The 16,463-nt window shown below is 34.8% G+C and overlaps 1 protein-coding gene across 5 annotated transcripts in view; it reads left to right on the top strand.

Moving 5' to 3' along the window:
- Positions 1–6,561, top strand: part of LOC136042964 (cysteine and glycine-rich protein 1-like) — a 122,673-nt gene extending 116,112 nt beyond the window's left edge. For all 5 annotated transcript variants that reach the window (XM_065727876.1, XM_065727880.1, XM_065727883.1 and 2 more), the window contains exon 7: positions 2,647–6,561. The gene's annotated coding sequence lies outside the window, so the exon portion shown is untranslated. The remainder of the gene's footprint in view (positions 1–2,646) is intronic.
- Positions 6,562–16,463: the final 9,902 nt, after the last annotated feature.

Raw genomic sequence — 16,463 nt, forward strand, 5'->3', positions numbered from 1 at the left:
TATAGACTTTACATGATAGGGTTTTTCGGTCTGTATCAAGAAACATAGAAATCTCTTTAAAATGTCCATCTCGGCTTTATTTTTCAGTTACTCTATAATATTATATTTACCCCTATGGACCCGTCCCAAATATATATCTCCGATTGAGTACATCTATCAGAAATTTCCTCTTCTATTTGTTATTACTTATTCCTTTGGATTAGTCTAGATATTCGACATTTTTGTGACATCGTTATCATCATTCGTCAATTATTCACCGTCGCTTAACCAATAATTATTCTATTACGAATGTTTTCACAGGCCAAACATTCTCGGAATGGGCTTTCAAGTGGGTAAATCATGTAACAAATTGAATAAAGGGGGGTCTGGGGATTGTTTATTCAGATGCTGATCCCTTGTTCACGTGGGCTATTTCTTTTGTTGAATTAATCTTATTGAGGTATAAACCCTTAAGTGACATATTCAGCTCAAGTTTCTTGACGTTAGTTGAGTTTTGAGTGTTTTATTTAAATAGTAATTGAGAGTATAAATACTTGGTATGAAAACCTTGTATATTTTGTAACGATGACCCTGGGAGCTTATTTTTCAGGAATGATTGTGTGCACTCTCATATTCCCCCTCGCTCGCAGTCATTTATTATTCCTTCTTCCCCTCCTTGTGACTAAAACATACAATTTATGTGTTTTTGAATTTTTCTGGATAGTTTTATCTGCCTATTTCGTCATGTAGTATTAGAGGTCTTTGTCGCCCTCACTCATGTTTGGGTTCTTTCTATTTTAAGCTTAACTTGTATTGATTTTAATTGCATTTCTATTGTAGATTTTGTCTATTCATCAATAGTAATATTTATTATTTTTAAGTTTGATGTGATAATTCATCAAATTCAGACTCAGTTTGTGATTGGTTTAGGTTTTGTTCATAGTATTCCTGTTTAAGTTATAGGCCTGCTGCTTATTGTATCACCTTACTTCTTCTGTTTTTTAGGTGTTAATAGGACTCTAAACTTTTCTTTGAAAATCATTTTATTGATAATATGTTTTTATTTGATTTTTGTTCGTTTTCACGTGAGGATTCTTCATTCTGCGGATTGAAAGTTGGAATAATTTTTCGTCTGCTATAGAGCTGAAGCTATACCCTGCCATATCCTATAGAAACGATTGAAAATAATTTTTTTATCCAATTTTAGTAGGCTATAGATTACGTATGCTATAAGTAAAAAATTACGGGAAGCACGGGTTATCAGTAAATAAGTATACGTATGTTAACGCTCTAATTATATTGAAAGATTCTTTTCGTGTTCCCCTTTGTTGCAATTGTTAAATTGTTTTGATATATGCATCTCAAGGTCATTTTTAAAAAAGAATTTTGTTATGCTGCTCTTTAAGAAAACAAGCTTCACGAACCAATACAACCATATTTTTTCCATTAAGACCCTTTTGGTCCTGCCTACATGTCGTGTAATTTTCAAGGGGATCAGCGAAAAAAAAATGAATTTTTTTGCACTACGAGTCAGTAAAGCTAGATTTTTTGTCAAAATTTGCTGTCCTCGTAAAGGCCTCTTGGTCCTTTAAATTTTCAAGCTGATTGGAGAAAAACAATGTTTGGTCCACTTTAGAGTGCCGCGAATCGATATGACCTCTGTTTTTTTTTTTTTTTTTCAAAACATTTTCTCCTCTTAGGTTTGTTTTGCCCATTATATATGCCCTGTAAGTTACAAGCCGATCGGATACAAAAAAAGTCTGGCCCGTTTCGGCGTCATGAACTAATTAATCAATTTTGTTCCATGTTTCGTTTCTACATTGAGAGCCCCTCGTTCCTGTCTACATGCCCTGAAAGTTCCCCTTAAACTTGAAAACGTGGCCTCATAAAATTTGCAGTCCCCTTGCACCCCCTCATAACACTCGATACTCTAGTTAGTTCCTGAGGCATTGCAGATAACGTATTTTGAAAACTAAGGTGCATATAAAGTCTTTGATTTTCTCAGATACGTGTGTCGTTTCAGGAGTACCCTTGGAAAATTCTGCAATATCTTGACCGGGCTGACGGTTCTTTAAAGACTTCGAAGCTTATTGGACAACCAAGACCAAACGTGCCAACCTTTCATACAAAAGCCTTTATGTTAATATTAGGGACAGTTTTTTTATGATTTAGGGTCATTATCCATGGGGCTATCCGGGTCACGTCGACCCCGTAGACATACTTATTAAACCTTTTGACTATTTTGAAAGAAAATGCTATCTAAATTTCAATCCGATTCTGGTCGGAAGAGACTATAAGTTTCGACTATGTTTAAAGACTTTGTCTTCCATAAAAAAAACCGGGAAGAAAAAGAAAATAATTCATAGGAGACAAAAGGCTATTTAAAAAGTCTTTGCTGCTACATTGTCTTTGATGATTTTGCGGCAATACTTTGACTGTGTTATAATTTAAAATTAGAAAAAAAAAACAAGTTAAATGGGCAAGCTGGTAGATTATAATGTTTTAGATGTTTTAGCATTGAATTACAAATGGGAACAACCAAGGTCACTGAACTATATATATATATATATATATATATATATATATATATATATATATATATATATATATATATATATATATATAATGTATATCCTGTAATTTTCTGATTTCTTTTGCTTTTTTCAGGTTCCACTTCCATTTGATGTTCAAGAAAAAATTCCACATTTATCCATTGTGCCTTATTTCCAATAGTGTTGATAGTTTCTACTTAGAATGCTAAACCTAGTGTAGTTGACGAGTAATTTTATATTTTCTTCTTTTTATTCATAGTGTCCATTTTGTGCCATTGTGTCTTATATTTGAAGTTGAGGCCCATATACATTAATTGTTTATTCTTCAAATAAATGCCATATTAATTTCAATCCCCCCTCCCCCTCGATCGAATTCTTAGGTAATACCATTTCAGAAAGCAGCGTTAATGAAGCCCATTTCTAGAAATAGATTAATGAGCTTCTACATTATGCGCCAAATAAGCCATCTAAGGGGTGATTGCACGTGCTTATTTTTTTATTAAATTCTCATAGATCGTAATAATATCCTCGCGGCAAAAAATATTACCCGAATTTTTGCTGCAAAAATTGTAGCTTAAATATCCGTGACCAAAAAAAAAAAAAACTAAATTATCATTCCGCCAATTCAAAATCGGTCGACGGAGAACCCTAATGTAAGGCACTGTCGTAGACATGACTGGTAGTTATTTCGCCAATAAACTTCTTACTTATAAAATGTTATAAAGGATTTTCTGAAGTTGTAGTGTCTTTAGATGCGGCGCTAGTTACCTTGTGAAACCGTGAACATTTTTGTCAATAGTAATGAAAGGAAATGGTGAAAACTTGTGTAAATGTTGTACTTTGTCTTAAAATAGCACTGCCACTGAGTACTGTTTCGGCTGCCTTAATTCAACGTATTGTTTGATTGTGTGGTAATTAACAATTTCTTTTAAAAAGCAGTCATGTTCAAGCCCTCCCCCCCCCCCGCCAACTAATCTCAGTGTTTTTTTCATTTACTGGCAGTTATAGTCTCTTCTGTTTTTGTTCTTTTTATCCCCTATCCCAACATAAGCTCAATTTTTATTGCCTAATGTACGTACGAAGCCGTCCTCCTCTCTCCAAAAAGGAATGATTGCGCACTTACCTCTAAGAAAGGGGTAGTTTAGACGTTCAAGATACATCGAGGTATTTATGCTTTCACAGTTTTCATTTCACATCTTCCTGTCCAGTATGAACTGTAGCAAATTAAGAAAAAAGTGGAAAAACGAAAAATCATATTGGGAATTAAAGGAGACATTCTAATATGAACTCTACTAGTCGATCCAGCAGATTATTTTAGAAATTTGTAAGCATGCCTATACGAATAACTTTATTTCGATTGGGGCTCGAGAGTTCGGGTAGGTGTGCATATTTGAAAAACGGGCAAATTAGTGAATTGAATGGGAAATATAAAATGGAGGGACAACCATAAAAATATTGAAGTTTCAGGGAGGGACATGTACTCTATGACCCCTGTCCTACGTACATGCGTGGGTGTGCATGAACTCGAATTTTTACGCTGTAATTATTATGTAATACCTTTTAAGTTACAGCGGCCACCTTACGCCATAAATATGCTTCAGGATATCGGCTGTTCAAAATCAAAATACATTCCAAGCAATAAACAAGTTTTAAACAATTGAAATGGACGTTTACGGATTATACGAAAAAATGATAGGATAAATAAAGAAGATTTTGCAAATACTATCAATTGATACCGTAGGAGTCCATCTGATTCAAAATATCTCTGTAGAGAATGAACGTGCTTTCATTTTTGATGCCCCTGGTGTATCTAAGAATACCTTTTGAAACATTTCTTCAAGATGTTGATTGAAGATTTTGATTAAATTAATTCCTGTATTTGGGACATTTGATATTTCTCAAAAAGTATTTTTGATTGGCTACTTGTAAAACTAACTTATAGCTAGCTTATTACATTACGTTTTGGCCTGGAATATTCCAGTTCTTTAATTTTTAGACTCTATGTGCCTCAATTGCGATAGTCCAACTCCCAATTTCTTTAGGTTTATCCAAAGACTTTTAGAATATTATAGACCTTAAAATAAAATATACCAACAGAGTACTAATATAGCTGTATCCAAGGGGTGAGGGGGTTTTTCCCTTCTCAAAATTTTGTTCTACTCGTAAAGACATAACAAAAATGCATATAAATAAACTTTTGGTGCGCAATTTAAGATTTTTTATGCCCCCCCCCCGAACCAAAATTCTGGATACGCCTTTTAATATAGCCCATGAGAAAATAAACTAAATTGTTGAAAACATTCTGTCTACGGTGATTCTAATTTACTTCAGTCTCTTTAATGCAACTTATCTGTTTTTGGAGTCTAGTACTGTAAGGGTTATGTCACCTAATTTTTTTACTTTTATTTATTTAAAATGTGAGCCCTATTGCGTTTTGTCCTCTGTTGCTCATATAACCAGAAAAGATACATTGTAGTATTTGGTAGGAAGGTGGGGGTAAAATAAAGACGGCTCTTCAATGCCCGGATCAGCCCTTTTTGGACCTTGGGTTGGCGTAGCAGCGTGTTAATTTCAGTACCCAAGAACTTTAAAGGTTCTCAAATCCAGGATGCTAATGGATAATTTTGATGCTCAAGGAAATCAGTAAAGCAATATACATGGCATGACAGTGCCTTCATGTATACAGCGTAACAGTTGGGTCACCATATGCTAGACCTGTTACTCTAGGAAAATAGAAGCATGTAATACAGAGTGGTGAAAACATGGGACAGATCTTCGTTTGATCAATACCCCCTCCCTCTAGTAAAAGTCATCAGTTTTAAAAATTAATTTTACTAAAAACCACCCATGGTTGCTGTAAATTGTAAAAAGCGGTAGTATAGTACCCAAGATTTTTGTTCGGAAGGGGAGGTTTTTTTTGTCGGCGGAGGTGTTATTTCTTTGTGGCTTGGGGGGAGTGCAAAATAAGACTTAACATCAAAAATTTGTTAATCTTTTTTTTACGTTTTTATGAGTTGGATAAAAAAAAATTGTGAGAGGGTCAAACACCTGACCTTCTCCCTCCCCTTTCTAGATACGGGCTTGAAGAGGAGAAATTGTCTTGTGATATATTTTATCTATTGTTTTTTTTAATGCACCAGAAGTAGCAAGCTGGAGTCAGAATTGAGAGTTAATATAAAGACTTATCCAAGATATAAAGACTTATCCAAGAAGACTTATCCAAAATAGATAGATTATAAAGACTTATCCAAGATAGATTGTTGCTTAGAAGGAAAAAAAAAATACACAAACAGGTCGATTTGTCATTTGAACATTGTCTGCTCAATTCCTGTTCTAAAAAAATGACTAAATCAATAAATAAAATCGGCGAAAAAACTGTGCAGGTGCAAAATTGTAATTAGATTATTGACTATTCTATTTTAGTTTTGAACTGTCGTTGCCAGCCGTTGCTAGCGTTTTTACTAGCAATTGCTGGGCATGCTCTTTCTTTTTAAAAGCAGTGGTGGATTCAGGGTTGGGATAAGGTTTTCTTTACTGGAAAGATTTATATCAATATTAATGAAAACCGCACAAAGTAAAATTTTTCTAATTCAGGGACGCCCCCCTGGATCTGCCAGTATATGGGAATATGTGGGTTTTAGCTAAATTAGGATCAGAATCCCTGTGGTCTCGGGAAAATTTCCGCCAAAAAATTTCGAAACGTTTTTAGGTTAAGTGGTAAAGATTGTTTCACGTTATTGTTACAGAACTGTATTTACTTAGTTAAATAGAAAAGGGGTTCAAATTCAGTAATTTTTTATTAAATATATTTCTGTTTCATCTCTGTCTCTCTCTCCCTGTTTTTGACAGGAAACTTAATTCCATTTTTCTTTTACAATTTACAAAGTCAGCGCCATTTCAAGTTTATGCTCTTCTTTTCTATGATTCTCTTTTGTTTCAGTTTAGTTTTAACAGTGTTTATTCACTGTTGCTTTTTATATTTTGCACAATGTTGCTATGTAATTTTTTAGAATAAATCAGTTAGAATAAATATTTTTTGAAATTATGGCTGTAGTGTCCCTTGTCGGGATCCCTTGTCTGAGAGGACGCGGGTTCGAATCCCAGTGTACCCAATTCTTCAGTTTGGGACGGGGGTCAGTGGCGTGACTCTGTAAGCTTAGCCAGAGTCGACCCAGCTCTAAATGGGTACCTGGAGAAATCTGGGGAAGGTAAACAGGAAGGGTGTGCGAAAGCACAGGATGGCTGGCCCCCAACCCCCCATTACACTTCCTGGCTGAAGGGCCAAGAAACGGAGATCAGCACCGCCGGTACGGACTGTAAAGTCTAACGCCGTATCCTTTACCTTTACCTTTAGTGTAATCCAGTCGACGAAATCTAATGTTTACAGTTTCCCACATAGTTCCGTGTGCTTTACACATACTTTGCATTTTTTTCACTTAATTCCATCCCCTCCCCCCAAAAAAAATGCTGCCTCTCGACTAAACTTACGTTTACCTGTTTAATAAAAGCAAATGACTTAACCGAAAACTCCCTAAAGCCAAAGCCGCACCTGATGAAATTGCGGAAGGTCAGAACATTAAAATTCTGAAAATGTGACAAAATTTGTTAAGGAGATTCAATACCTTAAAAGCGATTTGAGAGTTTCAGGCTCGGCTGACCGTCTCAAAGAAAAATGCCCTATTAGCAAATTTCACCAGCACCACTGGGAACTCCCAACGCCATTTTGGTTAAAAATTGATTGAGGATAATAAATGTGTCAACAGTTCAAGAGCTAACGAGAGGCAAGTTTAAAATGAAGAAAAACGTGAAATCTTTTACTAATTATTAAACAAAATGTTGTCTGTCCAATGCACATAGAGCATAAATAACATGCCTCTTGCGTCGGCAAGAGGCTTTCAATCAAGCTGGTTAGTACAACAGGGAGCTCCCAAAGCTTTCAAATTATTAAATGATACTTCCTTTGAGCTGATTTTCATGCTTTTCAAGCAGGTCTGCTAGAATATTTTTTTAAAGACTGCCCTTTCCAGAACTTCAAAAAGATTTTCTGCTCCGTTCAATCGAAAAAAACAAAATTCACATTTTCCAGTGATATAAAATTTCATGAAGTATGGAATATCTCTATCTCCGGCATAAACAGGAGAAGTTAAATAGTTTTTCTAAGACTTCCGTGAAAGTAGGTGTCGGCTTCCAGTTTTCCGTCGTTTATTTGGATCGCTACAAGTTATGGCAAGACTGTCGAATCAATTCTAAACAGTTTGGCCACTCAAACTAAATTTATAATGGACGCGGTAGGGTCATCCTTTATGGTATCGAATTCCCTTAACATATTTTTGAAGATCTACTAGATTATTTAGATGAAAGTTTTGCTGTTTTTCAGCTTCAACTATTTTTGGGGGAGTGTGTGAAGGAACCGTAACAAAAAATGAAATGTGCATTTCCGGTCAATGCCAATGAAGAATCTGTTTTGTCTTTTCATCAATCACGAGCTTCAGGACTCCTCAAAATGAAATTCCAGAACTTTTCAATATTCTGTGTGATATCCTATGTACGAAGAAGCTTCTATGGTAAAAGTGCAATTTAAAATTAGTTATGTACGTGGGGTATTAATACAGCATATGCATAATGGCACTATATTCAAGTGTCAACCTTCATTTAAACCAATCTTCAGAAAGTTTTTGATAGGAAAGAATTTCACTTTGCGAGCTCGATTCCAAGTCATCCAACGAAATTTGTCGTGCAGATTTTATGGCAAAAACCATTTGGGCATGATGTAGTCTGGTTGTAAGTTCCAAGTTCAAATCCCTTTTATTACCAATATACGTCTATTTATAAACAAAAATATCCCAAAGGACTTAAATGGCCCGTTATCTGGGGGGGAAAATATAAATAAATATTAAGTGCATTTACACTTAAAATATATTTAGATCCTACTCAGCAATCCCCACCCGAGTACAACTGGTCTCCGCACCACCTACATTGGAAAAAATACTAAAAATGAATAAAAAATAAACATCGACGAATCAACACTCACATCATCCATTTCTTAATAACTAATTCTAAATAATTAATCAATATAAATAACTGATCAATATTATAATTTTTTTTAATAAAAATTTCTTTAACTGTTTCTTGACAGAGTCTAGGGTACAGGACCGTCGAATCTCAACAGGAATGGAGTTCTAGGTACGCCCGACAGCAACCATCAGACCAAAGTCCAAGCGTACTGCAGGGGTGGATGGCACCAGCACATCATCCTGGTTCCTAGTTTCATAAGGACTGACATTTCTAATAAGCTCAGGTAGCCCGGAAAAACTTGATGGATGGTTTCCACGAAAATATTGAAATGCAATCAAAGAGAGGTGTAGCGTATGAATATCTTTTATCTTCAGAAGTTCAATACAAATATGGGTGGTAGACTGCAGGATTTTTGCTGATTTCAGTTCGAGATTATGTAAAGGTGTAAGTAAAAATGGAAATGTAGACATCCACACTGATGAGCAGTAACATAAATAAGGATAAATAAGAGAGAAGTATAATAGACGAAGGATAGAGAAAGGAAAGACTCGCTTCAACTTCCGAATAATTCCAAGGCCTCGAGAAACCTTTAACCTCGTCGACTCAATAAACCACTTGAAAGATAGTTTTAATCTAGAAGTACCCCAAGGAATCGAGGAGCAAATCGGTCAGATGGGCGGGATATGGATCCCCTAGATGTTTGGAGCTCTGTCACTGCAGGGCAGCTTTTGCCTATGCAGGAGAATACAAGAAAAAACGATTTTTTTTATATTCAAAGCTAATAAATTTGCATCAAACCATTGATGTATGTTTTCTGTCATCAATTGTAGCTTGATGATAAGGGATGATTCATCAGGTGCTGCAGCCCCCAGGGTGCTGTTGTCGGCGAATGCAAAGAGTTACTCATGCTGACCAGGCGCAGCCAAGGCTCCAACCTCAGCATCTCCTGTCTGGCACAATTGACAACAGAAATTAGATTGTGGGTTGCTAAATAGTCGATAGAGGTCGTTGATATATATAAAGAAAAGGAATGATCCAAGAACTGAGCCTGTGGCACTCCATATTCAAATGGAACATACTCATCATAAGCTTCAACTGCAAGGGATCGGCCAGTTAGGAATGAAGAAAATCAGGATAGAGCTTCTCCACGAACATTCTGCACGAATGTAAGTCATGATATAAGTCTAGTTTCAAAATTAGTTTTGAACTCACACTTAAAATGTTATTAGAATAAGAAATATGTGCATAATTTTAAGAAGGGGGCAATCTTGATAAAAACGTTACTGTGAATTTAGACGTGAATTTGAAACCGAAGACAGAGGTTTCAAGCCACTGTCTATACAAATACTAAAGTTCGTATTTTGCAGTATTGAAGTCAAACGTCTAGTGGTAAAGTTTTTTTTTTTACTGACTTTGAAATTATGAACCTTCAGTCGCTTTAACATGGTATATTGTTTATTTTAATTAGAGAAAAAGCACCAAATTTTTCTTCTTATTTATGATAAACAAGTTTCATTAACTCCAGAGCTACCAATTATAAACATTTGTGTTATCTATTACAGGGAATATTTTTGAAAAGGGAATCAAACAGTTCGTGGTAACGAACTGTAGTAAGGAGCGACCCGGCTCAATAGTAAACGAAACTCTAAATAACGGAATTTTTATACATCAAAAGAATTGGATTTTCATGTTGATTTTGAATATATAAGTTTAATCAACTTTAGTCTTTGTTATCAAAATTTACGAGCCTGAGAAAATTTGCTTTATTTTGGAAACTAGGGGGAAACACCCCGTAAAAGTCATAGGATCTTAACGAAAATCGCACCATCGCATTCGGCGTATCAGAGAACCCTATAGCAAAAATTTCAAGCTCCTATCTACAAAAATGTGGAATTTCGTATTTTTTGCCAGAAGACAAATCATGGGTGCGTGTTTATTTGTTTGTTTTTTTTTTTGTTTTTTTTTTCTTTTCCCCAGGGGTCATCGTATCGACCAAGTGATCCTAGAATGTTGCAAGAGGGCTCATTCTAACGGAAATGAAAAGTTCTAGTGCCATTTTAAGTGACCAAAAAAATTATAGGGCACCTAGGCCCCCTCCCACGCTCATTTTTTCTCCAAAGTCAACAGATCAAAATTTTGAAATATTCATTTTGTTCCGCATAGTCAAAAACCATAATAACTATGTCTTTGGGAATGACTTACCCCCCCACAGTCCCTGGGGGAGGGGCTGCAAGTTACAAACTTCGACCAGTGTTTACATATAATAATGGTTATTGGGAAGTGTACAGTTGTTTTCAGGGGATTTTTTTTGGTTTTGGGGGTGGGGTTGAGGGGAGGGGGCTATGTGGGAGGAGCTTTCCTTGGAGAAATATGTCATGGGGGAAGAAAAATCCAATGAAAAGGGTGCAGGAATTCCTAAAATTACTATAAAAATAAACAAAGAAAAAATAAACATGGAAAAGTTTTTTCAATCGAAAGTAAGGAGTAGCATTGAAACTTAAAACGAACAGAGACTATTACGCATATGAGGGGTTCTAAAACTACTTTAGCATAAAGAGCGAGGTATTTAGGATGAGATAAATACCTCGCTCTTTATGCTATAGTATTTTTACTAAGTTCAACTATTTATTCTACGGCCTTTCTGATTCAGGGGTCATTCTTAAAGAATTGGGACAAAACTTAAGATTTAGTGTAAAGAGCGAGGTATTAACGAGGGTACAAACCCCCTCATATACATAATAAAAATTTAAGAATATAAAATTTGTTACGTAAGTTAATTCTTAAGTTACGTATATTTTTTACTAATAAATAAATTCGTTAAAAATTAAAATTTATAGTTGCCTTTTTGTGTAACCAAAAATTGCATGGCAACTAGGCCTCCTTCCCCATCCCTTATTTCTCAAAATCGTCTGATCAGAACTAAGAGAAAGCCATTTAGCCAAAATAGGAATTAAAATGTAAATTTCATTTTAATAACTTATGTGTGGAGAGCCAAAATCAAACATGCATTAATTCAAAAACGTTCAGAAATTACATAAAAAAACTAGTTTTTCTAACTGAAAGTAAGGAGCGACATTAAAACTTAAAACAAACAGAAATTACTCCGTATATGAAATGCGTTGTCCCCTCCGCGATCCTTCACTCTTTACGCTAAATTTTGACTCTTTACCACAATTCTGCTTTTTAAAACAATTAAAAGCTTTAGCATAAAGAGCGAGGGATTGCGGAGGGGACAACCCATTTCATATACGGAGTAATTTCTGTTCGTTTTAAGTTTTAATGTCGCTCCTTACTTTCAGTTAGAAAAACCAGTTTTTTATGTAACATCCCAATAGGTCATGGATGCAGTGATAGCTGCAACCTAGTTATAAGTGAACTATGACCCTTAGTCACCAAAGGTTACAAATGCTTTGGGTTTTGAAAAATGTTTTATAATGAAAAATATCTAGTTGTTGCTTATTCACAATACTAACTATTGCTTCGACAAATCTTAATATTAAAATTTTATTTCAAAATACAAATTTATAGAAATTTCGAAAAGAGCCTGGAACCCCTCAAAAATGGTGTCGGATAGAAAACAAAAAGTGCACCATGGAATGGCCCTAGCCGTAAACCCTATAGAGGAGAATCACATTTCCCAACCTTGGGCAACAAGAAAAGACATTTTTTTAAATAGAAAGCACTGATGTCTCTTTTTTTTTCTTATTCTTTTTTCCTTGGGGGTAATCGCATCGAACCAGTCGTCGTAGAATGTTAGGAGTATGCTTATTTGGAAGAAAGTGGCAATATTTAGAGCCACTTTTGAGTTAAAAAAGAGATTGCGCCACAGTAAAGTGGCGTTTTCAGCTAGTTTATGTTAAAAAAACGTGAACTTTTCCCCAATGGGAGTCAAAATGCTGGGGTATACAAAAGACCTGTCTATTTTCATGGTCTCTAACTTTAAATGAGGGATTTTGAGCCCCCCTCCCCCATCTTGAAAAATGGCAGTTGTTTTTATAGCGTGAAGTATAATATGGTATTTTCGTTGTTATATTTGGTATGGAAGGGCTGAGAAGCATAAAGAGGGTACTATTGTGATTAGCATGATTGAACTTGCTTAACTTGAATTTCAAACCTCTATTGTATGCTCCCTTTTCCACTCCCAACCCATAAGTAGGTTAAAACTAAAAAAAAGCGCTTTGAGAAAAAATTAATGAAGAGGAATTTCTTTATTTCCTTTTTTCTTTCTTTTTTTTTCTTAAGAATTATAATGCTATACTAAATGTTGTCGGTATCTTTATCGCTGAAATACCATTGGGACGCTAATATGTTAGTCGTTGTTTGGTGTCAGCTAGTCATAGATTTTCCTAATCCTAGGAAAACTTCCTGTTCAGTTTTTGTTTGTTGTTTTTTTTTGTGGGGGGGGGGTGTATTCGGCAAGGCGCTAGTTACTAGAACAGATGTTGGAAAATATCACGAATCAGTTTATTTGAGCTAGTTTTGTAAATGTATTTTGCGTTATTAGCGGAAGCAATAACTTCTGTTCGTCTCAAGTTTCAATTTCTCTCTTTATTTCCATACAAAAGCTTTTTTTTAAGCTAATCATTTATAAACCATAATATAAAGTATTTATTGTGAATCGATGTCAAAAGAGAAACCCTTCTTAGAGCGTAGAAGAATAAATTAATTTATCTTCTAAGTCAAGTTTTGAAACTTTAAGTCTCCCTCTTCTCCCATTGATCTTGGGTGCTCAGACTAAGCATTTTACAATATTTTACTAAAAGGATTCTAAAACACCTGGGTAGTGGGTAGCATAACTCTTTTATAGAGATTAATTTAAAAAACTTTTCCAAAAGACAAGTTTTTTCAAAAAAATAAACAGTTCCATTAAGCCAAGAATAGGCAAAAAATAAAGTCAAATAATCTTCCAAGCGTAAAACTACAACAAATCACTATCCATAAATAAATGAAACTGAAAACAAACAGAAATTACAATAAATAGCCGAGTCAAACTCAAAACAAGAAAAAATTAACATGAGTAGGACTGATAACCTCTATACCTTCTAAAGACCAGAACACAATTTGCGCTTTCTGACAAAAAACAAACAAGCAAATGACCATGCATTGTCAGTTAAATTGACATATAGTGACATTTTTTCGTTAAGGTTTTGATAATTTTCATTTATGAAAGTAAGAAAGGTGAAAAAATTCAAACGTATTTTGTTTTCAGTAAAGCGCAAATTGTGTTTTGGTCTTGAGAAGACATGAGGTTATCAGCCCTACTCATGTAAATTTTTGCTCGTTTTGAGTTTGATTCAGCTATTTATTGTAGTTTATTTTTGTTTTGAGTTCCACTTATTTATTGATTGTGGTATGTGGTAGTTTTACGCTTAGAAGATTATTTGACTTTATTTTTGGTCATTCTTGGCCTAGTGGAGCTCTTTACTTTTTTTTGAAAAACTGGTCTAGTGGAATTTGTTTTTTAATTAATTTCTGTTCGTTTTTTATTGACATAATCTTTTTCATGGAAAAGAAATATTGTATATATTTTCAGTTTTCTTCTGTAAGAATCCATAGTATGGGTTGCTATTTGTATGTTGGAGAAACTTCTTCAACAATTTTTAATCCTGATACAAACAGTATTTTTTAATTTATTTCATAGCTTTTATAGTTGACCTGATTCTATCTATGCTCTTTAACAACCTGGATACACTTACACTCTTTTTATTTATTCAAGTTGTAAAAGCAGAAGCAGTGAAAGTGGTATCCCTAAAAGTTTCAAATTAATACCCGCAGTTATTCTAGATATATTGCTGAGGTGTCTTATTGGCAACCATTTAACACAATGCCTTGTCATTTATTTTAAAGCAACATTTACTTTTAAAGCATAATGGGTCAATTACATAACTTGGGGGGGTGGATTGGCATGCCTAATATACCTAAAGACATAGTTGCTAGACCGTTCTACTATGCTGAACAAAATGGCTGTCTCAGAATTTTGACTGGATGCGTTTAGAAAATGAATGGGCTTGAGAGAAGGGTTGCTTACCCTCCGATCTCTGTTACTCTTAAAAAAGGCACCAGACACTCGCGCTGTAATTGGAGCGCAAGGGGTAGAACTTCCCCCTTCATATATCTAACAAACGCATTTTAAACAAGGTTATCTTGCCTATGAGGTTATCAGCCCTACTCATGTAAATTTTTGCTCGTTTTGAGTTTGATTCAGCTATTTATTGTAGTTTATTTTTGTTTTGAGTTCCACTTATTTATTGATTGTGGTATGTGGTAGTTTTACGCTTAGAAGATTATTTGACTTTATTTTTGGTCATTCTTGGACTAGTGGAGCTCTTTACTTTTTTTTTGAAAAACTGGTCTAGTGGAATTTGTTTTTAATTAATTTCTGTTCGTTTTTTATTGAAATAATCTTTTTCATGGAAAAGAAATATTGTATATATTTTCAGTTTTCTTCTGTAAGAATCCATAGTATGGGTTGCTATTTGTATGTTGGAGAAACTTCTTCAATAATTTTGAATCCTGATACAAACAGTATTTTTTAATTTATTTCATAGCTTTTACAGTTGACCTGATTCTATCTATGCTCTTTAACAACCTGGATACACTTACACTCTTTTTATTTATTCAAGTTGTAAAAGCAGAAGTAGTAAAAGTGGTATCCCTAAAAGTTTCAAATTAATACCCGCAGTCATTCTAGATATATTGCTGAGGTGTCTTATTGGCAACCATTTAACACAATGCCTTGTCATTTATTTTAAAGCAGCATTTACTTTTAAAGCATAATGGGTCAATTGCATAACTTGGGGGGGTGGATTGGCATGCCTAATATACCTAAAGACATAGTTGCTAGACCGTTCTACTATGCTGAACAAAATGGCTGTCTCAGAATTTTGACTGGATGCGTTTGGAAAATGAATGGGCTTGAGAGAAGGGTTGCTTAACCTCCGATGTTACTCTTAAAAAAGGCACCAAACACTCGCGCTGTAATTGGAGTGCAAGGGGTAGAACTTCCCCCTTCATATATCTAACAAACGCATTTTAAACAAGTAAAAACAAAGTGAAAATGTTCTGAATGTATTTTATTTTCAGTAAAGAGCGAATTATGTTCTGGTCTTGAGAAGGTATGGAGTTTGTCAACCCTACTCATGTTAATTTTTCTTGTTTTGAGTTTGACCCGGTTATTTATGTATGATTTAAATAAACAAAATACTTTTAAAATCTTTGAACTTTTTTAACTTTAATAAATTAAAAATTATTATAACTTTAAGGAATATATATCAGTATATGTATACTATACTGACAATCCATGGCCATTTTTTCAGTAAAGTGCAAGTTATGTTCCGGTCTTTGGAAGGTATGGGGATTGTTAAGGACATAATTTCCAGACCTTTCAACTATACTGAACAAAACAGATATCTCGAAATTTTGATTAGATGTCTTTTGGGAATTGATGGGCGTGGGGGGGCTTGTTTCCCCCCAATGACTTTTGACTAATGAAAAGTGCACTAGCCCTTTTCAATTTCCAATTGAATGTGCCTTTTTGGAAGCTTCTACGACAACAAATGGCCATCTCAAAATTTCTATCAGATGTATTATAGGAAAATATGAAGTTTGGAGGAGGGGACTCCACCCTGTGATTACTCTGAATCTTAAAAAGGGTACTAGAACTTCTTATTACAAATCCAAAGAGCTCCTTTCGCAGTTTATACGATCACCCTTTCTGTATGTAGCTTACACATCCCCATGGTATAACTTACCTTGCCCTTAGGGTTTTTTTTTGGGGGGGGGTGCCATTTTGTTTAAGTTTTTCACAAAATGGCTATCTCAAAATTATGATCGGATGTGTTTGGGGAAATGGTGGACGAGAAGGGGGTTAGTTGCCCTCCGGTCACCTTCGACTATTAAAAAGGGCACTAGCCCTTT

The sequence above is a fragment of the Artemia franciscana genome, chromosome 2 (genome assembly GCF_032884065.1).
Source record: "Artemia franciscana chromosome 2, ASM3288406v1, whole genome shotgun sequence".
In the NCBI taxonomy this organism is placed as follows: Eukaryota; Metazoa; Arthropoda; class Branchiopoda; order Anostraca; family Artemiidae; genus Artemia; species Artemia franciscana.